Consider the following 26,330-nt stretch of genomic DNA (forward strand, 5'->3'; position numbering starts at 1 on the left):
GTACATCACATGTAATTCCCACAGGAACTGCACCTTATTACTGTGCCGATCACATGCAATTTGTGTGCGGTGCGATTGGAGCTATACATTTTGTATAGCTCTAATCACGCCACACCAGCACCAAAAACGTGCAGGACCCTTTTTTTGGTCCACACTAGAATCGGATCGCATGGGTATTCACACCCACATGATCCGATTCTGCACATCGCATTGCGTTTTGTGGACCGCCTTCAAGATGTTGTTAACATACACACCACAGCGGTTCGCATGAATGGGGTGCGATTCTGATGCGGTGTGGAGTTCGCACTGAAAATGCTGCGAATTCAAAAACCGCATCAGTGTGAACCAGGGCTTAATGAATCTAGAGCTGCATAAATTTGAGCCTTATGTCTGTCAGCTTTAAGTTTTTATATGCGATTATGTAATCTTTCCTAATATATTTTGCCTTTGTTTAATAAGTTTTATGACTGGATTTCTAAATACCGTACGCTAAACACTACTGCCTAGCATTGCTTACTCTCCTAGCAAGGCTCTCTCACCTCATGCCTTGGGAGGTGTCTCCTTCCGGGATTTTGCTCCTTTGGCAGAATGTAAAAAGGTTACTTTTAACACATTCCTTCATGAGCATTTGTGCTTGAATGAGGAGGACCTGAAATGATTTGTAAAGATTAACTTTGTCAAACAGCTTAGTTTCCAATCTCTAATAAAAGAGCAACCACGGGTTGCAGGAAAGAAAATCGCTTGATTCCCCATCAACACAGTCAGAGTTGATGGGAGGATCCCTCCTGCAGAGCTGTTGTGTTCTCCTGGAGAGGGGCCCTGGGGAGCTCTCCTTGTCGAGAAAGCACGATTATTGCTGGTGGCTATAGCCGCTGGGAAGAATGGCATGCTACAAATACAACATACTGTTTGCTTTATGGATCGACTTGAGTACTATCAGCCTGCCCATAGATGGATCGAATCTCAGTTGGTCCCTCTATGACTGGCTTAAGTAGGTTTCTTAAGCTGACTATACATATAACAATTTTTTTAATACAATTTCCTTTAGATTTACCTTCAGCTATGTAGTACAAGGGCCTGCCCAACTGCATACAAACTGAGAGAAAATTGTATAATGTATGGCCATCCTTAATTATTTGTTTGAAACATTCTCGGAAAAGACCGCCATGTGGACTTCTTAAATATTAGAGAATTAGTTATTAAAGCATTACTACATATTTGAGATATACAGTTGTGATTGTATTCTCCACATAAAATGTACCCAACGAGTTCCTAAGTTATTATACTTGGCAGCTATAAAAAGCACATGATGGATATATTTTAGTATTAATTCAAATGACATTTTTGTCTTTACAGAATCCTACTTCCATTTTCCCTGTCAATGTACTAAACACAGCATGAAACAACAAGAATAGTATTGCTTTTAATTTTCATTCTTCTCCTGTATTTAAGGTTGCAAAACCCACATTATCCTCATTATTATTGTTATTATACAGGATTTATATAACGCCAACAGTTTGCTCAGCCTTTTACAATATCCTCATGAGTACCACCCATATTCAAGCAAGAGCAGTCAGCACAGCAGAGCACAAGTTTCAACTTTGTTTGCAAAAACAGGATAAAGTACCAAACCTTGGGTTTCCAACCCCAGTTTCCCCATACATGTGACAATTTAAAGAGCAATAAAATGTTCAATGTTATTTGTTGAAATATCAAAACAATCAAAAGACATAATGGTGATTTTGATTATCTGCAAGAAGACGGATAAGTTATCATTTAAACCTATGGAAAAAATTGATTTCTTCCAATGAAAGTATCATAGCCACTTTCCTTTTTCGGTACAAACTTTCAATAAACCATATTTTAACTGAAACTGCATTTCTAGCTTAGAGCCTCTTACTGAATGTATTAAACGCAACAGAAATTCCAGCCAAGCCAACTTCTTCTTAATGTGGTGACTGCCAGCAAGCAGTTATATTTAGTACAGGGGTCTCCAAACTTTCTAAGCAAAAGGCCAGTTTACTGTCCTTCAGGCTTTAGTGGGGCTGGACTGTGACTAGCTGAAGTAGAAAATGCCCTAGCATCCATTGGCATAAACAATGCCCCATAATTGGCTTTAATGCGACGGAATAAGTCCTCATTGTTAGTATCAATAAGAAGAATACTGCCATTGATGGTGTCAGTGGAGGAATAGTATCCCATAATTGGTGTCAGTTGGTAGAATAGTGCAACAAGAGCCAGAAAAGCCCATATTCAGCCCCAGGGCCATAGTTTGGAGACCACTGCCTTAGTAGCATGAGATGAAAACTGTCCATGTAGCATAGCCCTTAGTGATTGACACATATTTTCTTTACTTAGGGTACCTACAGAGTTTGTTTTTTTAGGGTAGGGACCTGTACCAAAACTAAACAGAAGTGATTTGCCAATGTATTGTAGTAAATGTGAGCCACTAAAATGCACATGATAGTCTGTTGCATTACCTTGGTGCCAATTAGTAGCAAAAAGTTTTTAAATTGCACTCATGAGACTTTTTATTTCTAATTATAGTGTTATTGGTAATGTAACCAATTTACACTAGTTGTGTTTACTTCAATTATATGTAAACGTAAAGCATGTAAAAAGCTGAAAACGTTTTAATAAATTAAAGCTGAAAAAAATATTTTGTATACTTTGGTTTGCTAACTTACCTGTAACAAAGGATTTTTCCCATCGTGTGAGCACCTGGATCATCTAGAAAACTTCACTGTGGGAATGCCTCATCCTCTGTATCTGAAATTCCAGTGCTGTGGGAGTTAGTAGCTTCTATGAAGCCACTGTGAAAAACTTCCCAATGAGGACCAGCCCCTTCCTTTTCCATTGAGAAATGTTCTTTCATTGCTTTCACTGTCTTAACACTGTCTTTGAATGGGGGGGGGAGAGACCCCCATTGTAAACTTGTACACAGCAGCCACACAAAAGACCTGTAGCTATTAATCCCACAGCACTGGAAGTTTAGAGGCAGGAAGAGGACAGGGCATGCCTGCAGTGAAGATTTCTACAAGATCCAGCTGCCTGCATGATTTGAGACATACTTCATGTTAGGAAAAATTGCATACTAAAGCTACAGAGAATTTGTTTGTGGCTAAACATCAGCTTTAAAGGATAAGTACAGCCAAACCTCTTCCTGATCACAGGAGTACAGTTCATTCTGCACTCCTGTGACCCATTTTCAGCTGACAGCAGGATGAAGTCTGCTGTCGGCTGATGTCGCACAGGTGGTCCAGGCTGGGGAAAAATCCAGACTTTAAAGTCAGGATCCCCCTCCGTAGCCCAGCGATCCAGCGAGCGCAGGGGAGGGGGGGTAGGAGCAGACAGTGGTGACCGATAGTCACTCTCTGCTCAGTACGGCTGTGAGAACTCAGCGATCACTGGTCATGTGGTTGCCAAGTTCCACACTTCGAGCCGGCGAGGGGACAGACTGATGCTGCATCCACCTACAGTGGGGATCGAAAGTTTGGGCACCCCAGCTAAAAATTTGTATTAATGTGCATAAAGAAGCCAAGGAAAGATGGAAAAATCTGCAAAAGGCATCAAATTACAGATTAGACATTCTTATAATATGTCAACAAAAGTTAGATTTTATTTCCATCATTTACACTTTCAAAATAACAGAAAACAAAAAAATGGCGTCTGCAAAAGTTTGGGCACCCTGCAGAGTTAATATCTTGTACTGCCCCCTTTGGCAAGTATCACAGCTTGTAAACGCTTTTTGTAGCCAGCCAAGAGTCTTTCAATTCTTGTTTGAGGTATCTTTGCCCATTTTTCCTTACAAAAGTCTTCCAGTTCTTTGAGATTTCTGGGCTGTCTGTCACGCACTGCTCTTTTAAGGTCTATCCATATATTTTCAATTATGTTGAGGTCAGGAGATTGTGAAGGCCATGGCAAAACCTTCAGTTTACGCCTCTTGATGTAATCCCCCGTGGATTTCGAGGTGTGTTTAGGATCATTATCCATTTGTAGAAGCCATCCTCTCTTTAACTTCAGCTTTTTCACAGATGGCATCAAGTTACCATCCAAAATTTGCTGATATTTTATTGAATCCATTTTTCCTTCTACTCGTGAGATAATCCCTGTGCCACTGGCTGCAACACAACCCCAAAGCATGATTGATCCAACCCCATGCTTAACAGTTGGACAGAGGTTCTTTTCATTAAATTCTGTGCCCCTTCTTCTCCAAACGTACCTTTGCTCATTGCGGCCAAAAAGTTCAATTTTAACCTCATCGGTCCACAGAACTTGTTTCCAAAATGTATCAGGCTTGTCTATATGTTCATTTGCAAAGTTCAAACGATGATTTTTGTGGTGAGGGCGTAGAAGAGGTTTTCTTCTGATGACCCTTCCATGAAGACCATATTTGTACAAGTATCTCTTTATAATGGAATAGTGTACCACAACTCCAGTGTCTGCCAGATCTTTCTGGAGGGATCGTGCAGTCAAACGTGGGTTTTGAATCGTTTTTCTCACAATCCTGCGAGCTGTTCTGTCTGATATTTTTCTTGGTCTTCCAGATCTTGCTTTAACTTACACTGTTCCTGATGACTGCCATTTCTTAATTACATTCCGAACAGAGGATATTGACATCTGAAAACGCTTTGCTATCTTCTTATAGCCTTCTCCAGCTTTGTGAGCGTCAACTATTTTCAGTTTCAGTTTTCTAGACAACTGCTTAGAAGAACCCATGGTGCTGATTGTTGGGGCAAGGTCAGATGAGTCTGGGCATTTAAAACCTTTGAGATTGACATCACCTGGTCTTCCCAGACGATGATTGAGAACAATCCATGACACTGGCAGGTCTCAGCTTGGCAAAGGGGGCAGTGCATGCTATAAATTCTGCAGGGTGCCCAAACTTTTGCAGACACCATTTTTTTGTTTTCTGTTATTTTGAAAGTGTAAATGATGGAAATAAAATCTAACTTTTGTTGACATATTATAAGAATGTCTAATCTGTAATTTGATGCCTTTTGGAGATTTTTCCATCTTTCCTTGGCTTCTTTATGCACATTAATACAAATTTTTAGCTGGGGTGCCCAAACTTTCGATCCCCACTGTAGGTAGGTCTAATTTGGGAATAAGCCCAAAGCCATACTTCTCTTTTAAGTAATTATATTTTTCATACGTTGTTGCATCTCCAGATCTCCAGCTTTCTGCAGCCACTTCCTGTCTACATGCATTTACAGTAGTCCAGCTGCATGGCATTTCCAAAGCAGGGTTTCTTTATGGTGACCTAAGTGGATAATACCTGTGCAATCAGAACAGCCTCATGCAGTTGCAATTGGAAGCCCATGTCACAAGGTGACAGTGCTGGAGGCAAGGAACAGAGCCTTGTCATCCAATAACAGAAAGTGCCCAAACAAGGACAACATCACAAAAAGTATTTGTTAATGAAAGCTACAGATTTAAAAACATTGGAAATAAAAGTTAAAATTATAATAACATATCAAAACCTAACATGGGATTTTAATGATTGTGTTTACTCATACTTTAAAGTCTGTCCAGACTACAGGCAAAATTGCATACATAGCCTACCAGTTGAGAAGTTCAGTTTTCCCCCCAGATATTGCTGTGATTCACCAATCCACTTTACTCCCTTCTTTCTGAAATCCGCTTCTCCTGGAAAACCTGTGCTGCCTTGCTGCCTTCTACACAACAAAGCCTGGTATTAGAAAAAGTAACAACAGCCACCACCTGCCTTTGGCAGACACAGCAGGAAACTGTCACATGATAGTAGACCTCTGGCTAATCAGCTGCATCTGTGAAACTCCCCAACCTACAGATGCTTGTAACAAAAGGTGGGGATGCTGATGACATTAGTAACCCAATGTCCATATTTGGACCATGGCATTGATACAGGTGAAGGCAGGGCACGGAATTCCACAGCCACAGCTGACTAGTCTGGTGGCCTGCTATCATGTGACAGTTTTTTCATCCTTGAGGTCACCATCCACATTACAATCTGACCATACAACCTTTGTACAAACAACTTTAGAGCTATCAAAATTATCTGACGTTCTACCTAACTTATCCAATCAAATCAGTCTAATCAAATCATCCAATAAGGCAGGCCCTCTCACTACATAACTGTTAGTAGATCTAAAGATTTTTGAGATTGTAAAGTGCGTGTTGAGCTGTAGTCTGAATACAGACACAGTGCTGTGTGTTCAGGTGATAATTACATGAACTTTTGATTCGCTTGCCTGGAATTGTTCATTGCCCAAAAGACTGGAATTTATAATTGTTACCACACAAGACCTACACAACTTTGCCCAGGATTCATAATTTTCAAACTGTATTCAGACTGAAAATTGTGTGCCTCCTGGGTAAAAGCTTTGTAAAACATTTATAAATAGACCCCAATGTGTACAAAACAGAAGAGGCATGGCAGGCAATATGTCCATCTCAGTAAGCAGTGAATGCATGCTTTCCCAGCTACTCTCTGCAACCTAGCGAATGTGTATCTGTGGCTGGAACAGAGGTGACCATCAGGACTATTGATCATTGTTAGGACAGTACTTAAAATGCGTGGTCCGTTCTCCCAAACTTGCAGAAATAAAAAAAATAAAAACATACTGGCTTTGTTCTAAACTTGGCTACTATACTTAAAGCACCATAATAAAGTAATGTGCACTAGACACCACTGCTCATTGCTCTGCCCTGTTACATAAAGTTGATTATGCAATGGTTAAAAGAGAGTGAAAATAAAACAGCAGACAGGGATACGCCATAATTTCCATGACTTTACAATGAATCACCCACAGACATTTTGTAGTGGCCTGTGCTAAGCAATGTGTGGTTTGTATACAAAATAGAGAATATACCATATCACAAACTGAAAAGACTAATCAATACAGTCAGGTCCATAAATATTGGGACATCGACACAATTCTAACATTTTTGGCTCTATACACCACCACAATGGATTTGAAATGAAACAAACAAGATGTGCTTTAACTGCACTGTTGTAATTCCTACACCGTTCACCTGATTTGGATGTAAATACCCTCAAATTAAAGCTGACAGTCTGCAGTTAAGGCACATCTTGTTCGTTTCATTTCAAATCCATTGTGGTGGTGTATAGAGCCAAAAATTTTAGAATTGTGTCGATGTCCCAATATTTATGGACCTGACTGTACATAACCGCCCACAGATAATGGACATTTTATTTCATTCTAGAATCTGATTCTATATATCAATCTCTCACCACACACTTTTCTGTTCCATTTATTATGTATGTATACATGTATTACACTCATTAAAGTGCAGTGCCACCCAAAAGGGGGGGTTCCGCTTTAAAGATTGGTCCCCCGCTCCCCATTAAGGATTGGCACCTTTGGGGAGCAGGGGGGGGGGGGGAGGGAGAACGGGTACCCGACTTTGACAGGAGGTACCCGCTCCCACTTCTGCTGCGATTGCCTAGGCGATCGGAAACTGAAGTTGTCCTCCTATCTTCCCTCCCCGAAGTCTTGTGGGACGCGTGACAGGTCCCAGAAGACGACAGGGCCATTCAGGAAGTGCAGCGCTACTCACGCAAGCGCAGTGGGCACCCGGCTGTGAAGCTGCAAGCTGTCACAGCCAGGTGCCCACAGTGAAAATGCCGGCGCCTGGAATACAGGACGGCCGGTGAAACGGGATGGGGCGGGGCAACGCGGGATCGTGGGAGAGGTGAGTGGCTGTTTTTTAAAAGTCAGCAGCTAAAGTTTTTGTAGCTGCGGACTTATTTTTTTACAGAATGAGTGGAACTCCGCTTTAAATTCTCTTTGCATTTGAGGAACCCAATATCGGTGCATTGAGGAACCTGGTATTGCTGTAAAAGAAAGGTAAAGTTATCTCCAGAGCAGTGGTCTCCAAACTGCAGCCCTTTGCTCACTTTTATCCAGCCCTTGAGGTATTATTCCTGCCACTGACACCAGCAATGAGGCATAACTCCTGCCACTGACACCATAAACGGGGCACTATTACTTCAACTGACACCAAAAATGGAACAATATTCATCCCACTGGCACCAACTAATACCAAATGTCAGGCATTGTTCACTTCTACTGTGCACAGATGCCCCCCCAAAGTCTGAAGGACAGTACATGGGCCTTTCTTTGGAAAGTCCTGCTCTAGAGTCCTGGGCATAGGAGGGGCAATGACAATAGTGGGTAGTGGGGGACAGGATTTAGGCAAGGAGTCAAGTATAGACAAGAACAATGGGGCCTTTTACATAGAATTGCAGTCACATAAGGAGAAAAGACAAAAAAGACAAGCTGCTCCCAAATTTCTACTGCCACCCAAAGCAGCACATATGGATGCTTTGAGGCCCCCCAGGGCACACTTGAATGTCAAAATAAGGGAAAAGGAATGAAATTGCAAGTATATTCACTTTATAAATTTAAAAGCACTTCTAGCATGACAAATGGAGAAAAGGTAAGGAATACAGAAAAGAGAAGGTCAATGAGAGGATTAGGAATCATTTGATTCCCCATGATTTGCATAATTGGTTGCAGAAGTTTGCAATCATGACGTGTGTGTGTGGAAAAAAAAAAAAAAGAACAATGTTCTGTGCGCAATTTATCCCTGGCCACAATGCAGTACCCAGCGGTGGCCAAGTATAAATTGGGAAAGGAAGTGTAATTGGGTTGGGTGGGCTGACCCTTTGAGTCTCTGCCCTTGGAGAACTTAGGAATCTCATTGTTGGATGTAGCACCTAAGATGAACCCCAGAAACGTTCCTGAGATTCATCATCTGTGTTATATGAGTGGCCCCACAGGTATTTATGGAATCAATAATGACCTGGTCAGAGTGCAATACACATTGTTTGATACAGTAGTTGCACTAGTTCGGAGGTCAGAGTCTTGACAGCAAGGACTGATACAGAATCAGATTTCCGCCTTCTGCCGTTTCATCCTGACAGCCAGTACCTATTGGGTTGCTTCTTCCAAGGGCAAAAAGGAAATGGGTAAATTATGGAAATAGAGATGGTAGGCCTATTGGAGCTTTTATAGCCAGTAAGAGTATTCATACAGTTAATGGGCATACCCACTTAGGCTAGACTACTAGACTAACTAGAGTAGCCAGTGGTTTGTATAGTGGTATGGGATATGGTACACCCTACTAATGGGGAATGGCATTTGGCACTTGTAAGGAACCTAGGTGTTGCTATTTTGACAGTTATACAGTCAGGTCCATAAATATTGGGACATCAACACAATTCTAACATTTTTGGCTCTATACACCACCACAATGGATTTGAAATGAAAGGAACAAGATGTGCTTTAACTGAAGACGGTCAGCTTTAATTTGAGGGTATTTACATCCAAATCAGGTGAACGGTGTAGGAATTACAACAGTTTGCATATGTGCCTCCCACTTGTTAAGGGACCAAACGTAATGGGTCAAATGGCTTCTCAGCTGTTCCATGGCCAGGTGTGTGTTATTCCCTCATTATCCCAATTAGAATAAGCAGATAAAAGGTCCAGAGTTCATTTCAAGTGTACTATTTGCATTTGGAATCTGTTGCTGTCAACTCTCAAGATGAGATCCAAAGAGCTGTCACTATCAGTGAAGCAAGCCATCATTAGGCTGAAAAAACAAAAGAAACCCATTAGAGAGCTAGCAAAAACATTAGGCGTGGCCAAAACAACTGTTTGGAACATTCTTAAAAAGAAGGAACGCACCGGTGAGCTCAGCAACACCAAAAGACCCGGAAGACCACGGAAAACAACTGTGGTGGATGACCGAAGAATTCTTTCCCTGGTGAAGAAAACACCCTTCACAACAGTTGGCCAGATCAAGAACACTCTCCAGGAGGTAGGTGTATGTGTGTCAAAGTCAACAATCAAGAGAAGTATCAACAGAGTGAATACAGAGGGTTCACCACAAGATGTAAACCATTGGTGAGCCTCAAAACAGGAAGGGCAGATTAGAGTTTGCCAAACGACATCTAAAAAAGCCTTCACAGTTCTGGAACAACATCCTATGGACAGATGAGACCAAGATCAACTTGTACCAGAGTGATGGGAAGAGAAGAGTATGAAGAAGGAAAGGAACTGCTCATGATCCTAAGCACACCATCTCATCAGTGAAGCATGGTGGTGGTAGTGTCATGGAGTGGGCATGTATGGCTGCCAATTGAACTGGTTCTCTTGTATTTATTGATGATGTGACTGCTGACAAAAGCAGCAGGATGAATTCTGAAGTGTTTTGGGCAATATTATCTGCTCATATTCAGCCAAATGCTTCAGAACTCATTGGACGCCGCTTCACAGTGCAGATGGACAATGACCCAAAGCATTCTGCAAAAGCAACCAAAGAGTTTTTTAAGGGAAAGAAGTGGAATGTTATGCAATGGCCAAGTCAATCACCTGACCTGAATCCGATTGAGCATGTATTTCACTTGCTGAAGCCAAAACTGAAGGGAAAATGCCCCAAGAACAAGCAGGAACTGAAGATAGTTGCAGTAGAGGCCTGGCAGAGCATCACCAGGGATGAAACCCAGCGTCTGGTGATGTCTTTGTGTTCCAGACTTCAGGCTGTAATTGACTGCAAAGAATTTGCAACCAAGTATTAAAAAGTGAAAGTTTGATTTATGATTATTATTCTGTCCCATTACTTTTGGTCCCTTAACAAGTGGGAGGCACATATGCAAACTGTTGTAATTCCTACACCGTTCACCTGATTTGGATGTAAATACCCTCAAATTAAAGCTGACAGTCTGCAGCACGTTGGCTTTTGAGTACAGGTACTACCACCAATTGGTCTGCCAGCTCCTGAACTCCTTCCAAGAGAGCTTCCCTCTTCAAGGCATCCCAAGGAAGGAGGGTTAGGGTGATCATTGGTGGGGGCCTTGATGAGAGCTCCACACAATAGCCCTCTTGTACTAGTTGGCAGATCTAGGCATTGTCTAAGATTTTCTCCCACTGGCAGACAAAATGTGACAGGCGGCCCCCTACCCTGATCCTGGCGTCACTTGGCTTCTTTAGTGCTGGCACCTGGGGAGGAAACAGCAAATTGCTCCTTTGCCTTCCCCTTCCATTGTCCCATTTTTTATTTGGTTCCTTTTTGGCTCTCTGCTTGTTCTGCCCTGAGGGGCCACGGAAAAATCTTACATTTTTCCCTCTTGGGCTTAACTGACAATTTCTTCCCCTTCTCTGGGGACCTGGACAACACATTCTCCAACCCTGGGCCAAACAACAGAGAGCCTACAAAAGGTGAGACCACAAAGTTTACCCTTCGAAGTGATGTCACTTGCCCACGTTTAACCCAGATAGCCCTTCTGGCTGAATTAATGAGTGTGGCTCTTTTGGCTGAGGCTTTAACGGCTTCGACTGCAGCATCTGCCAGGTAGGCTACTGCCCTTCCTATCACTGAGATGGAATCTAGAACTTCATCTGACTTGGCCCCCTGCAACAAGTGCTTGGTCAATCTTTCCATCCAAAAGTCTGTACTTATGGCAATGCAGGTTGCTGCCAGAGCTGGGGCCATGGCAGATGTGTTAGCATCCCATGCCTTCCTTAGGAGGGATTCAAACCTTTGGTCCATCAAATCCTCAATGCTCCCTGAATCCTCAAAGGAGAGATCAGACCTCTTGGTAACTTGCGACATCACAGCATCCAACCTGGAAAGCTTAAAGACTATCTTCCTCCTCCTCTTTAAAAGGGAACCTCTTTTCCAAGTCTTATGTCTGACTATTGTCCTTTCAGGATCCTTCCATTCCTGTAGGATTAAATCCTTTAAGGATTGGTGGAAGGGGAACACCCTAGCATGGGCTTTAACTAGACCCCTAAACATTTTGTCATGCACTGAGGTCTCTCTGGGGGTTTCTTCGGTGGCATAAACTGCCTGAAGGAGCTCTTCTAGCAGAAAGAGGTGCCTGCCTCACCACCCAGATCTTGGTCCACCTCCTCCCCTGAGCTATGGTCTGATTTAGGCTGACTATCTAGCTCTCCTTTTCTCTCCTCCTCATCCCTGGCTTGGGCTGGAGGAAGCATCTGAGAAGACGGGAGGAATAAACTGGGGCCCCCTCTGGAATTAAAGCTTTCCTATGAGGACAGGCCTTCCTTAGGGGTTAGCTCCTCTGGGCCTGGGCCCTTTGGCAGTGCCACCGAGGTGTGAAAAGACTGGATGGTGGCTATCATCTCCACTTGCATAGATGCTAGAAAATCTTTCATCAAGTCTGAAGCCTCTTTCCCTGCCATCTTGTTGCATCTATAGCAAAATGGTTTAGGATGGGACCTCGCTAGCTTCTCCCCACATTAACATTTCCTAGAGGAGCTAGAGCCCATGGGTACAGAAGATGGTCTATCAGGGACCTCCTGGGTTCGGCTCAGGGATTCTGAATGAGAGAAGAGGAACACCAATTGCTAGTCTCTCTCTTCCTATGCAGCAGCCGGGCTTTAAAATATAGTTAATTAGGGGAATTGGGGTACCCACCTGGTCTAACCAGACTGACCTGACATGGTCAATCTGGGCCCCCTCTCTCCCCTTAGGACTTCCCCCCCCCCCCAAGATAGGCCTTCCTACGCCTGCCTTACGGGGGGGTACCATCCAACCCTCCCCGGTCTTCTGGTCACAGAAAACAACAAAAGCTCCGATGTAGGGAGAAACACAAGCAATACTGGAGGGCAAGGGGAAAGGAGGGGACTTATAACAGCTGTAAATTGTGTTTCCTGTAGGAAGGAGCACCTCATCTCTCACGTGTACCCTCCTGGGAGGTGATAGGAGAAATGTAATAGTTCCTTAGATGTGGTGGCTGTGTTAGTTTTCATTTTTTGTCTAAGAACTAGGGATGCATTGATACCATTTTTTTTTTTTACAGCAAGTACCAATACTTTTTTCTTTGTACTCACCAATACCAATTACTGATACTGTTTTGTTTACACTTCAGCTGTCAGCAGAGGAACCCCGCTGACAGCTGAATAAGTGAGTGATCGACGTGGCAGTCATACTCCTTAACCACTGCTGCTATCACACCTGTTCACCCCTTATGGGCCAGAGTAATTTTTACATTTCTGCTACGGACCTATTTGGCGGTAAGTTTGTCATTACTTAACATAAAAAGTATTTTTTTTTTTTAAGGACAAACAAGGCTTTCTTTTTGTGAACATTGTCTTGCAACAATTATATTTTTTTCACAATCCTTACACAATTAAATGTAACAAAAAAAAAAAACCACACACTTAGTGTTAGTTTGAAGATAAATGGTGTTACTGCACATAAAAAGTGCACATTTTATTCTGTAATTTGTCCAGTTGAAAATGACACTAAAATTATGATTCTTGTACAAAGCATTATTTACATATGAAGTACATTTATTTTTTTCCATTTTGTGCTTTTTTTTTCAACATGAAACGTGGAAATATATGTTAAAGGTGTAAAAATGTTAGGGAACAAAGCAAAACAAAACCAAAAAATTTTTAAATATTAATAGTTTATAAATTGAAATGAATATAAAATAATAATTAAATGAAGAATAATGAGTTAATTAGGGCCGATTAGAGAAAAAAAGGGTTAATAAGGGGTTAAACCAGTGTTTCTCAATTCCAGTCCTCATGGACCCCCAACAGGTCATGTTTTCAGGATTTCCATTATTTTGCACAGGTGATTTGATCAGTTTCACTGCCTTAGTAATTACCACAGCTGTTTCATCTGAGGGAAATCCTGAAAACATGACCTGTTGGGGGTCCATGAGGACTGGAGTTGAGAAACACTGGGTTAAACAGAGGAACATTTTATAAAAAAAACCCCTGCTGACAGCTGAGTGAGTCATCAGTTGTTAAGGATGCAGTGGCTCCGCTCCTTAACAACCGGTAATTGGTAGCTTTTTTTTTTTGTTTTTGATGGCTTTTTTGGTTAACTTTTGAATAGATAATTAGGATGTAGGTACCTAAATATTGGGTTAAACAAACAAAATATACCTGTGCTCAAATCCCAATGGCTACTACATGCATTTATCTATTAGGTGCTAAAGGGGTGTAACCACATATTAACACTAGAAATTCTGAAGGACCCTCTGCACACTGGTATATACCCTTTCCAGCAAACCATGCAATAAAAAATAGGGACATTTAGTTCACACATATTGCAATACATCTGTAAGCTGACCAAATACATAAAAGTAATCCCTCTATGGCCAGTCCTACTCTGTTCTGCCTATGCAAATGCTACTGTGGACACAATGCCAATATAGGGGAAAAGACAGTTGCTGGAAAGGGTATATAGCAGTGTGCAGAGGGTCCTTCAGAATTTCTAGTGGTAATATGTGGTTACACCCCTTTAGCACCTGATAGATAAATGCATGTAGTAGCCATTGGGATTTGAGCACAGGTATATCTTGTTTGTTGTATTGTTGGGTCAGTAGCCAGAACTAAACCTAGTAGCTCTCCCCCACTTTGTGCTGTCCCCTATATTGGCATTGTGTCCACAGTAGCATTTTCATAGGCAGAGCAGAGTAGGACTGGCCATAGAGGGATTACTTTGACGCAGTTGGTCAGCTTAAATATGTATTGCAATATGTGTGAACTAAAAATCACTATTTATTATTGCAGTTTGCTGGAAAAGGGTATATACCAATGTACAGAGGACTGAGCACTTGCTTTCTGAATGTTTTTTTTTTGTTTACATTTCCGCTGTGAGCGGAGTAATCTCACTGACAGCTGATAAAACCGAGCCTGAAGGTATCGGTTTAGGTATTGGAGCATTTGCACGAGTACCAATACTCATGCAAATTCTGAATATTGGCACGGATACTGGTATCGGTGCAACCCTACGAAGAACATTTCTAACAAGTACAAACAAAGTATGGTAAACTTGCCAGAAATGTAGTATCCTTGTCATTTCTTGTGAGATGACGTAAAAACAAAGTTATTTTTCTTGTGTACATTTTTTATCCCACAACTCCACATGTAATGAAGAGATAAAAATGCAGATGTTTCAAGGAGAGGTATAGCCAAAGCTTTTTTGGCTGTACTTCTCCTGGATCACAGGAGTACAGTTCGTTCTGCACTCCTGTGACCCGATTTTCAGCTGACAGCAGGCTGACATGCTAAAGCCTATCGTCAGCTGACGTCACTGAACCGGTCCATGCTCTGAAAAGATCCAGACCATATGGTTGGGATCCAACCAGAAGCATGGACTGGCACCTGGCTCAGCCTCTCAGTGATCCACTGAAAGCCTGGGCCAGCCCCTCCCACCCCCTCCACAGCCCAGCACTCCAGTGAGTGCTGGAATGGCATAGCAGAGAGCTGCAGATTGACAGTCTCACGGCTCTCTGCCCAGAGTGGTCTGAGTGATTAGTGGTGTTTGATTGCTCAGTTCTCACTGCAGAGCGAGCAGGGGACAAATGAAGCATCACATCGATGCTGCATCCACCTAGCTAGGTATAGGTTTTTTTTTTTGTAAACGTGCTGAATAGTAACCATGGCTGCCTCCATTGATACACCGGAGGAGTGAGAGTAGCCATCCAGGTACAGGAAGTGTATTATTCATAGATTTCCAGATGAAAATAAAAAGGGCAAAAAACACAGATATAGCCACCACATCTAAGAACCAGTAAACTGATTACATTTTTGTATTTAGATCCACTTTCACATGCATTTGAGTGTAAAACACACATGCATCAGCAGTGGTCTGAGCACACACAATTACAGTTTCTTTGCCAGAAGTATGTTTCTGCGTGATATAACATGTATGTTATATAGCATTGGTATGAATGGGACATAAAGGCAAGGGATATTGTACCTTGATGTTGCAAGAACTAAAATCTTTGGATGCACAAATATTATGTATTAATATTATTTCCAAGTAGTTAAGATATTTAAGGCGTGTTATTGTAATACATAAATCGGTAATCTGTATAATTTAACCTTCCTAAATTTAAAAATATGTTTATTGCAACTAGTTAAGTGAACAAGACTGAGCTGGCAATATACAAGAATATAGGTATGTACACAGCTACTGCAATTAAAGATTGTGACATCTGATGTCATCTGACAGGACAATGCATTGCTACAGCCATTATGCGGAATTACAAAAAAAAGAAAGTGAAGACATTAAATTCACCTGGAGGCAAGGCCATTAAACATGATGCAGATCGTATTCATGTAAGTGTAGAACTAAGGGCGGCTTCACACTGTCCCACTGCGCTATGGGCAAAGCAAAAATAACCCACAGTTTTTGTGCGAGATAGCTGCACTTTCCCATAAATTTCTATTATGTCCTGTGATTTTGGAGTGCTTTCTGAAAGACTCCTTTTTCCATGTAAACAACAAAGTGAAACCTAACAGACCCCTGACAAATCAGGCCGAATGAGCAGAGTAGTCCTATAATCTCTGATGTCAGACAAACACACTAACCACACTCTAGACAAGAGATGCTGTCCCCTAATGGATGAAAGTGATTGGGTGAGGAAATTACCCCAACTCTGGTTGGAGATCTACTTTAAGCAAGCACAAAATGTTTACTTTAAAGTGGAGCTCCACCCAAAAGGGGAAGTTCCGCTTTAAGCCTTTCTCCCCCGCTTCCCATTAAGGTTTGGCACCTTTGGGGAGTGGGTACCCGAATTTGACAGGTATCCGCTCCCACTTACGCTGCGATCACCTAGGCGTTTGAAAACGGAAGTTGTTCTCCTTCTCCCTCCCCATAGTCTTCTGGGACAAGTGACAGGTCCCAGAAGACTACAGGGCCATTCACAAAGCGCAGAGCTTCTCGCGCATGTGCAGTGGGCACCCGGCTGTGAAGCCGCAAACTGTCACAGCCGGGTGCGCACACTGAAGATGCTGGTGCCAGGGAGAGAAGACAGCCGGTGAAACCAGCGGTGGTGAGGACACCACTGGGCCGAGGGACAGGTAAGTGTCTGTATTTTAAAAGTCAGCAGCTACAGTTTTTGTAGCTGCTGACTTTTTTTTTTTCAGGTGGAACTCTGCTTTAAGGCTCCATGCACACTGGAATTCAAAAAACCACCAGTTCTCTTGGCAGAAAAAAACGCTGATATAGAGTTCAGGCAAGTTTAGGAAAACACAAACCAGAAGGTTTTTTTTTTCTGCCTCTAAACATTGAGTTTAATATATGCCTCTAATCATCCTAATGTACATGGACACGTAGTATGCTACAGAGCTGCTCTACAGGCAAAACACAAAACTCCTGTAGAAGCAGCAATCTGATGAATTTACACCACACTTATTCTTCATCTACAAAAACCTATCACAAATGACTGAAAATCTGGCAAATCGTGAATCGATTCAACACATTCACACTACCAATACATAGGAGCAGAACACTTGCTGATTTTGGTTTTTGTTTACATTGATGGTCTGCTTTTTTCCCTAGGTCAATTAACTGAATATTCCTTGAATATGATGAAAAATTGCCCTAAAAGTGGATTTGTTGTTTCATGTTTCATTTGTATTGTGTATCACACAGCTACCATTTATAGAATACTTGTTTCCACCTTTTATTCTTCTATTTAACATCAATGCTGCAGGTCTCCTGTAACCTCTTTGCAGCCATTTCCTACATGCATTCTATCAGAAGCCTAAGTGACAGGGTGACAATGCAGAAGCACAACTGGGAGGCAGGGACTGAGAGTTACTACCACAGAACAGGAAAGGTCTGAATTAGGACCTTCATAGGAGGACCAATAGGCATTATTTTAAAGAAAGATTTAAAAATACAGAAAATTCTTCTGAAACATCATTAATATGTTAAAGCTCATATAAAAAGTTTTAGTGATTGGGTTTACATATATTTAACTTGTAATTGATTGCACACAGGTACTGCTTACCTAAGGTTGGCTTTACATTTATGATACTATTAAAGCAATTTCCATCCCTTGGGCTAATTCTTTAAAAGATTGTGGGTGCATTTTGCTAGTCTGAGCAAATGTTGGGCTAAATTTTACATCATACTCTATAGGACTAGCTGAGTCACCTAGAGATCTTCAGTAATGCAACACTAATACTATTTGTCAGCCTTAGGGCTCTCTGGACAGTTCATTCTATGGAGGAGGCCGGCTATGATAAAGCACTACAAACCTTTTTTTGAAATGCGGTTATATGAACCAGTGGCATTTGTAAGCATCACAGCTAGAGAATAAAAGATTTTAAATCATAGTTTTCTTTCACAAATCCCTGTCTTGAATGAGCCCTACATATATGGGAATTGTCAGAAAATTACAACCCCAATTCCAAAAAAGTTGGGACACTGTGTAAATCTACATAAAAACAAATTACAATGATTTGCAAATCTTATAACCCCATATGTTATTCACAACAGAAAACATATCAAAAGGTTTAACTAAGAGGATGTACCATTTTAAGAAAAAAAAAATTGAAATGTTGAAATTGATGCCAGCAACACTATAACTAAAGTGTCACAGACAGCTTCCAATGTACTCGGAAGCTTTTTGATCATGTGACCACTGTGACAGCCAATCACAGTGGTCACATGATCAGAATGCCCACCTCTCGGCATTTGGATCCTCTTAAAGGGCCAGGAGGCAGCAACGGGAAGAGGGTAAACATTTGATAGGTTTTCTATTGTCTATTGTGAAATAAATATTTATGATATTCACAAATCAAACAAACAAAACTTTTGAAAACAAATCTCACTCTGAAAATTCATGACAGTCTGAGGTGAACGTAGATATGTCTCTGTGTAATCCTAATGGCTTCATATTTTCCTTATATTTACCTCATGCTACATAGAGACAATTTGATTGGTTGAGAGAGATAACAAATTATTAAAGACAGTTACAGTATGTCCCCCACAGTCAGATTCATAAATGTGACCCATTTTGTTATATCATTAGATGGCACACAGACAAGACTGCTGCATTTATTTTACTACAAATCATTTCCCACTTTGCAAGACCAAGAGAAAGGCAAGGAATTCTTGTTAATACTTAACCTGCTGTCTTGTTATCCTCAAGGAATATATTGATCTCAAGTAAAAAAAAAAACACAACAACTAGCCCTAATACGGCTGAATAATCATGCATTTTTATGCTTTGTGAGGTTTTTTTTTTTTTTTTGTAAGAGGAGACTGCTTTTTCGACACAAAACCCTCTAAAAACACACCAAAAATGCAAGTACATGTGTTTTTTCATGAGATCCCATTGAAGTTGATGGGGCCAAAAAATGTACTATGCAGCAGTAAAAGGAGCACCTGCACCTTTTTTTTTTTTTAAAAAACTTGCTGCACCATGTTGCATTGATGTGAATGGGCACTGTAGAGAATAATGTAATTTCCACTGTTGTGCATTGCAGCATGAAGGCAGACGCAAGAGAAATCGCACCAATGTGAACCGATCCTAAATATCAAGGAAAACACTGAATTTATACTCTGGATTACTGCTAAATGTTCATGAAAAATGTATAGTTGTGTATATGGATAGGACTGTCAGTAGGAGGGTATATTTAGCATGGATGAAGGGAGAAGAAGATATTGCATATCACTTCATGGATGGACTTGAGGTATCTTGACTTCAGTTCAGGGTAACCTAGCCTTCCAAAATGCTTCAGGCTTCAAGGATTAGGAGTTTGGGCTTCGTAAATTAGGCTGATGCTTTAAGACTAATAAAGAGCATGTTCCTTTGGAGGGTTAATGCCAGTTGTGAAAATGTTTTGTGTGCGTATTGTGGGAAGATACTGGAACGTACTGAAGATTGACCTGTATCTCCGATTTATGCATATGTCTGGTACTGACTGGGGTCATTATCTTGTTCTTTGAAAGCTGTCCATGGAACTATGAATATAGAGAGTAGAGTGCAAATGGATGTCAGCAACAGGTACACTTTATTCAGTAAAAAGGCAAGAATCTGGATCAGAAGAATTCGGAAGTATCAGCACCACTGGAGTGGGGTCAGCAAATCTGAAACTGACACATCATAAAAAAAGGTGAATAGCAGAAAGATCCAGGATTCAAAAGCAGCTCATTAGCACAGCCTTAGCCAGGAGCCGGTGTTTGGACAATAGCAGCATAACCAGAACTCCGAAAAAGAGCTCGGAAGCCCCATGTGAGGTGCACAGCATACAGCTTAAAAATGCTGTCAGCAGTGGATGGGGAAAACGGCAACACGTTTCTGGGCATCAAGCTATTTTCTCCAGTATCAAGATGCTTGAGAAAGGAGCTTTATACTAAGAAACTTGTTGCAGTTGTGTGCTGTGAATTTTGAGGTTTGCTGACCCCACTCCAGTGGTGCTGATACTTCTGTTCCTTGATGTAAGCGGATGGTTATCTTTTTACTGAGTAAAGTGTACCTGTTGCTGACATCCTTTTGTGCTCTGCTATGTTCATTGCTCTGAGGGTGGACCTTCCCAAGATGGCTTGTTTTGGGGACACTGCATCTGGATGTATGGCTGACCCCCACCCATGCAAAAGGAAGAGGACTTCACACTTCCAAGAATCATTCCTTCTGCGTAACAAAGGCTGTTAGACTTTATGAATTTTAGACCTGCTGTGATATACCGGCCTCCTGGATCCATATCCCGCTTCCTGGATGACTTTTCCTCCTGGCTACCCTTTTTCCTCTCTTCTCAGCTACCCACCATCATCCTTGGGGATTTCAACATCCCTGTCAACCTCAACAACCCGGACACATCCCATCTCCTCCACTTAACCTCCTCCTTTGCACTTGCACAGTGCATACAATCCACCACCCACTCCAATGGTAATATCCTTGATCTTGTCTTCTCCAACCGCTGCGCTCCCCACAACCTCACTAACACCCCCTTCCCTCTCTCTGACCACAACCTGATTACCTTCTGTATCTCCTTGTCCTCCAACGCCTACCCCTTCAAATGTCACACTACTACCAGCCATAACCTCCGCAACCTTAACCCTGCCCCCCTCCACTCTGCAGCTGATCAACTCCACGACAGCATCCTCCCCATCCTGCCCCGACTTGGCTATGACTGCCTACAACAATGTGCTGTCAACAGCCCTTGACTCACTAGCGCCTTTAACCACACACAACATCAGACCCGACCGCTCCAGCCCTGGCAGACTGATCACACCAAAACCTTCAAACGACACAGTCGTGCCCTGGAGCGACTATGGCGCAAAACCAAATCCCAACAAGCCTTCACCCGCTACAAATCTGCCTTCCACACCTACACCTCCTCCCTCCACGCAGCCAAACAAGCCTACTTCCTGACCCTCATCAAGGCCCTCTCCTCCAATCCTCACCGACTCTTCTCCACCTTCAACTCTCTACTCTCGCCACCCCCACCTCCACCCAGCACCTCACTCACTGCCCTTGAGATTGCCAATCACTTCAAAAACAAGATTGACACAATTCGCAAGGACATCACCGCAACTTACACGCCCTCTCAACCCGTCCCCTCTCACACAGCTACCCCCTCATCCCCCCTCCCCCTCGACATAACCCGCAGGGACTTCATCGCTGCTCAAACTCCCTCCAACCCCGTTCCCCCTCACTCAGCTACCCCCTCATCACCCCTCTCCCACGGCCCCACCACTGCTCTGACCTCCACTTCCACCCCACCCTACATTCCTCATACTGAAGCTCCCCCAACACTCCGCATCTTTGACCTTGCTACGATCGAAGAAGTCTCCAAGATCCTCTCTGATGCCCGCCTCACCACCTGCCCCCTCGATCCTATCCCCTCACAACTCCTACGACTTCCCTCCCCCTCCATCCTACGCTCCCTCACCCACATCTTCAATCTCTCCCTCTCCTCCGGCTCTTTCCCCTCCCCTCTGAAACATGCACGCATCACCCCCATACTTAAAAAGCCCTCCCTGGACCCCAATGACCCGAACAACCTCAGACCCATCTCTCTGCTCCCATTTACATCTAAACTCCTCGAGCGCCTAGTCTACACCCGCCTATGCTCTCACCTCAACGACAACAACCTCCTCGACCCCCTACAGTCCTGCTTCCGTCCCCTACACTCCACCGAAACTGCCTTACTCAAACTCTCCAACGACCTGCTAACTGCCAAAGCTAATGGCCACTATTCAGTGCTCCTACTCCTTGACCTCTCTCCCTTCGACACGGTCGACCACCCCCTTCTCCTCAAAAAACTACACTCCCTCGGCCTCAGAGATTCTGCTCTCTTCTGGCTCTCATCCTACCTGTCACAACGCTCTTTCAGCGTTACCTATAATGCTACCACCTCCCCCTCACTCCCCCTCTCTGTTGGGGTCCCTCAAGGCTCTGTCCTCGGGCCCCTTCTCTTCTCCATCTATACCTCCTCCCTTGGCCAACTCATACACTCTCACGGCTTCAACTACCACCTCTATGCCGACGACACACAAATCTCTCAACCCCCCACCTCACCCCCTCAGTCTCCGCCCGAATCACACATCTACTGAGCGACATATACTGGATGTTGCTCCACTTCCTTAAACTGAACCTCTCCAAAACCGAGTTTCTTGTCTTCCCCCCAGCCTGGACACCACCCCCCATTGACTTCACCGCCACGTCCAACAATGCCACCATCAAACCCACCCCGCAGGCCAGAGTACTTGGTGTCATTCTGGACTCCAACCTATCCTTCCAGCCCCAAGTCCAATCTTTAACTAACTCGTGCAGACTCCACCTCCGCAACATCGCCAAAATCCGCACGTTCCTAACTCCAGAAACCACTAAACAGCTCATCCACTCCCTCATCATATCACGACTGGACTACTGCAACTCCCTCCTCACTGGCCTGCCTCGCCGCTGGCTATCCCCGCTTCAGTTGATCCTGAATACGGCTGCCAGACTCATTCACCTTTCCAACCGCTCCATCTCTGCCACCCCCCTCTGCCAATCCCTCCACTGGCTTCCGATTGCGCAACGGATCAAATTCAAAATCCTAACACTGACGTACAAAGCTGTCCACCATACTACCCCGAACTACATCACTGACCTAATATCCAAGTACCGCCCAGCATGCACACTCCGCTCCTCACAAGACCTTCTTCTCTCTAGTTCCCTGGTCTCCTCCTCCCATGCCCACCTCCAGGACTTCTCCAGGGTGTCACCCATCCTCTGGAACTCCCTGCCCCAAGCCATCAGATTATCACCTACTCTCCTCTCCTTTAGGCGCACCCTGAAAACCCACCTCTTCAGGGAAGCCTACCCCACCCCCTGCTAACTTGCCGACCTCCTCCACTCTTCCTACCACTCCATCCCCCACAGTTTTCTGCTCCTGTGCCACCATCCCCTCCCTCCTAGATTGTAAGCTCGAAAGAGCAGGGCCCTCAATTCCCTCATGTTTTGCATTGTATTGGTATTGTTCTGTCCCCCTTTGTAATGTACAGTGCTGAGCGAACTATTGGCACTTTATAAATACTGTATAATAATAATATACATACTTTGTGGGCTTTAACTTTGCCATTCATGCACCTGCCCCCCCCCCCCGTACCAGTTTACCCTAAGCTCCACAGCTTTTTATACATTTTTGCTATTCTGTCCATAGATTTAAATGTGATTATTCATGCTTGACTGAGAAATGTAGATATATTAAATAGATAGATGTATATATATATATATATATATATATATATATATATATATATATATATATATATATATATATATATACACACACACACATATACATACACACACACACACACACACACACACACACACACACACACACACATATATATATATATATATATATATATATATATATATATATACACACACACACACACACACTCACACAGTGGAGGAGTCTTTGTAAAATCTCCACCCAGCTTTGCTCACTTTTCCTTTTCCAGCACTCCCTTGTGTCTCCTTAAATGAATGTGTTCACATGTATCAGACTTCGTATTAATCCACTGCTAGATACGTGGTCTTCATTTCCACGACAAGAGTGATGAGCAAGTAATTAGGCAGAGTGGAGTTTATTACTTGCCCCTATTGATGCCTATGTAATTCAATTACTGTGGTAAAAGGGGTTGCAAAGGACCACGTACATAGTTTAGCAACAACACTATTCCCCCTCCAAGAGAAAGTCAAGTTGCCTGACCTACACTCACCCAGTGCGATCCAGAGTGGATCCCATTTTTAATAATGTATTTATTATTTATTTCAGGTACTTATATAGCGCTGTCAATTTACGCAGCGCTTTACATATATATTGTACATTCACATCAGTCCCTATCCCTCAAGGGGCGTACAATCTAAGGTATGTATTCCACCATCTGTTTTGAAAATTAATTAAACTACTAAAGTAGTATATTTCTTTACCAAGTGCAATGTATATTTAGTTCACATGAACAAATCTGGTTCAAACAGTAAAGCATTGCTTTCCAGCAAATAAACAAAACTGAATTGATTTGCTGGGTTCTACTTTATACACGACGTATTTTAATTAATGTTGAGAGTTAACCCAAATCATATATCTCAAGTTTTAATGATTCCTGGAAATAACATGCTGGTTTTTATGTTTAAGTCTTAACATCAGTGGTGAGATATCTCTACCAGAAATCACAACTCCGCCAAACTTGTACAGCAATTACAAAATCAAATGAAGTTGTCAAACTCTATTAGGAGCTGAAGACCAAATAAGTGCTGTAAAATCTCATTAGTGGCTAATACTACAAGGTGGTCAGTGACCAAGCTACCACCCAAAATGAAAATATCACTTCTGGGTACTATTTAGGAAACCTACTGAAATAAATAATAATAATACTGGTATAACAAAGTACAGTAAATGAGAGAGAAAGAAAAGGTCACTGACATTGTTCTGAAGTCTGAACCACTGTGGCAGCTAAGCTATTCTATGTGTAAAGCACATAGCTGGTTTATATGGACAAAGGTATGGGCAGGGTCTGTTCACAAAGAGAAGCTAGAGAATGAGCATTAGCTACAATTTCTTCTGTTAAAAAAAAAAAAAAAAAAATCAGTATCCATGATCAGGAATAGGATTTACCAGTTATAACTACAATATTCACACATACAGTACAATCAGTGTAGACATATGGTAAGAGTGTAAAGGAAGCTGCATACAAATGGAAAGACATCTTTCAGCAATACAGATACAAGAGAAAAAAAAATTGACCCCTACAGGATAAAATGTCTTGGACCCAAACAAAAACTGTGTAAGGGAACATAAACATCTCTGAAAGACTAGATATAATTTGTATCACATTACTTTAAAGGCTTTGTCCATAATACAAGTGCATTTTCTACCAACAGAGCTGAAAACCAAACACACAATAATAGTCCTGTTGTAATGTAATAGTTGAAAACACAAACTGCCCTATTGATAGGATCAGTAATGCAAAGGTAACATACCCCAAAGCTGTGCTCCTTCATACAATGCAATTGTGAAGAGGAAAATTTCAGGAATACCATGCAAAAAGTGACTGTCCAACACAGCTGTATGGCAATAGGCAACTCTTCCTGTCTCAGAGAAGTATATTAGATTGCCCAGCTAATAGGTGAGCAAGCAGCTGAGAAAACTCTTACTTGCCAAAACCCTCCACTCTTCTGTGACATGCCAGGAATTTCCATCTTATTAACAAGCACCTCGTGCGGGAGGAGCTGCGTAGGGGGAGTAAGGAGCGAAAGAGGCCTAGTCATCTTTAGTTTCACGAGAAGGAACTCTTCATAACTAGCACCAACTCATCTCAGCTACAGCAAGGTATTTAACATTGAAATAGAATGATTAAACAACTTGGTCTGGCATTCAAAACGGCAGCATCAAGTAATAGTTAGAAGGTTGTACTTTAACAAGGCTTATGCCTAGTATAAACGATCAAAAAACCAGACGACAAAAATCGCTTTTAGAGGGATTGTCTGATAATCTGACCATTCGTACACCGCTTTGACTGACGATCACAACAGTTCATGTGACAATATCCGAAGGGACAGGCATGAAAATGTTTTTCTTGTAAGAACAGAGAAATCCATTTTCATTTAATCAGTACAGTATTCGTCTGGGAAAAAAAAAACCAGACCAAGAATACACATGCTCAGAAACTAAAGAATGCATTACATCACTTCCAAAGTTGTATTCGGTCGTACGAAAATGTTTATAAAACTTTAGTAACCTCTTCATTTTCGATATGAGACATATGCAAAAAAAAAAAAAACACCACAGCTGGGGAAAAGAACAGCAAAAAAAACAAAAACACTTATAATAATGCTTGAATCTTATCTAAATGCACTGTAAGTCAAATACACGTGAAAAAGGATACTATACTGAAAAACTAATAAAACTTTTTTTTCATAACAAGAGACTATGCAATCTATCAAAGCAAAACTTTCTCCAGTGCAGTTCCAGGATATATCACGGAAAGTACAGACCAACAGGTGCAGAGTCAGGAATTAAGGTGGAGACATTTTG

General features: G+C 42.2%; 1 protein-coding gene and 1 pseudogene across 2 annotated transcripts in view; both read right to left on the reverse strand.

The window, feature by feature from the left end:
* Positions 1-26,330, reverse strand: part of LOC149456272 (ligand of Numb protein X 2-like) — a 97,957-nt gene that overhangs the window by 47,853 nt on the left and 23,774 nt on the right. Inside the window, exon 1 of one of the 2 annotated variants that reach the window (XM_089685197.1) lies at positions 25,277-25,458. The exons of the other annotated variant lie outside the window; for it this stretch is intronic. The gene's annotated coding sequence lies outside the window, so the exon portion shown is untranslated. Of the gene's footprint in view, positions 1-25,276; positions 25,459-26,330 lie in introns of those variants that run through there. 2 annotated transcript variants of the gene reach the window in all.
* On the reverse strand, positions 10,911-12,215 carry LOC149456273 (lamina-associated polypeptide 2-like; annotated as a pseudogene).

The sequence above is a fragment of the Staurois parvus genome, unplaced genomic scaffold, assembly GCF_062004578.1.
Source record: "Staurois parvus isolate SC_StPar_1 unplaced genomic scaffold, SC_StPar_1.0 ptg000365l, whole genome shotgun sequence".
In the NCBI taxonomy this organism is placed as follows: domain Eukaryota; kingdom Metazoa; phylum Chordata; class Amphibia; order Anura; family Ranidae; genus Staurois; species Staurois parvus.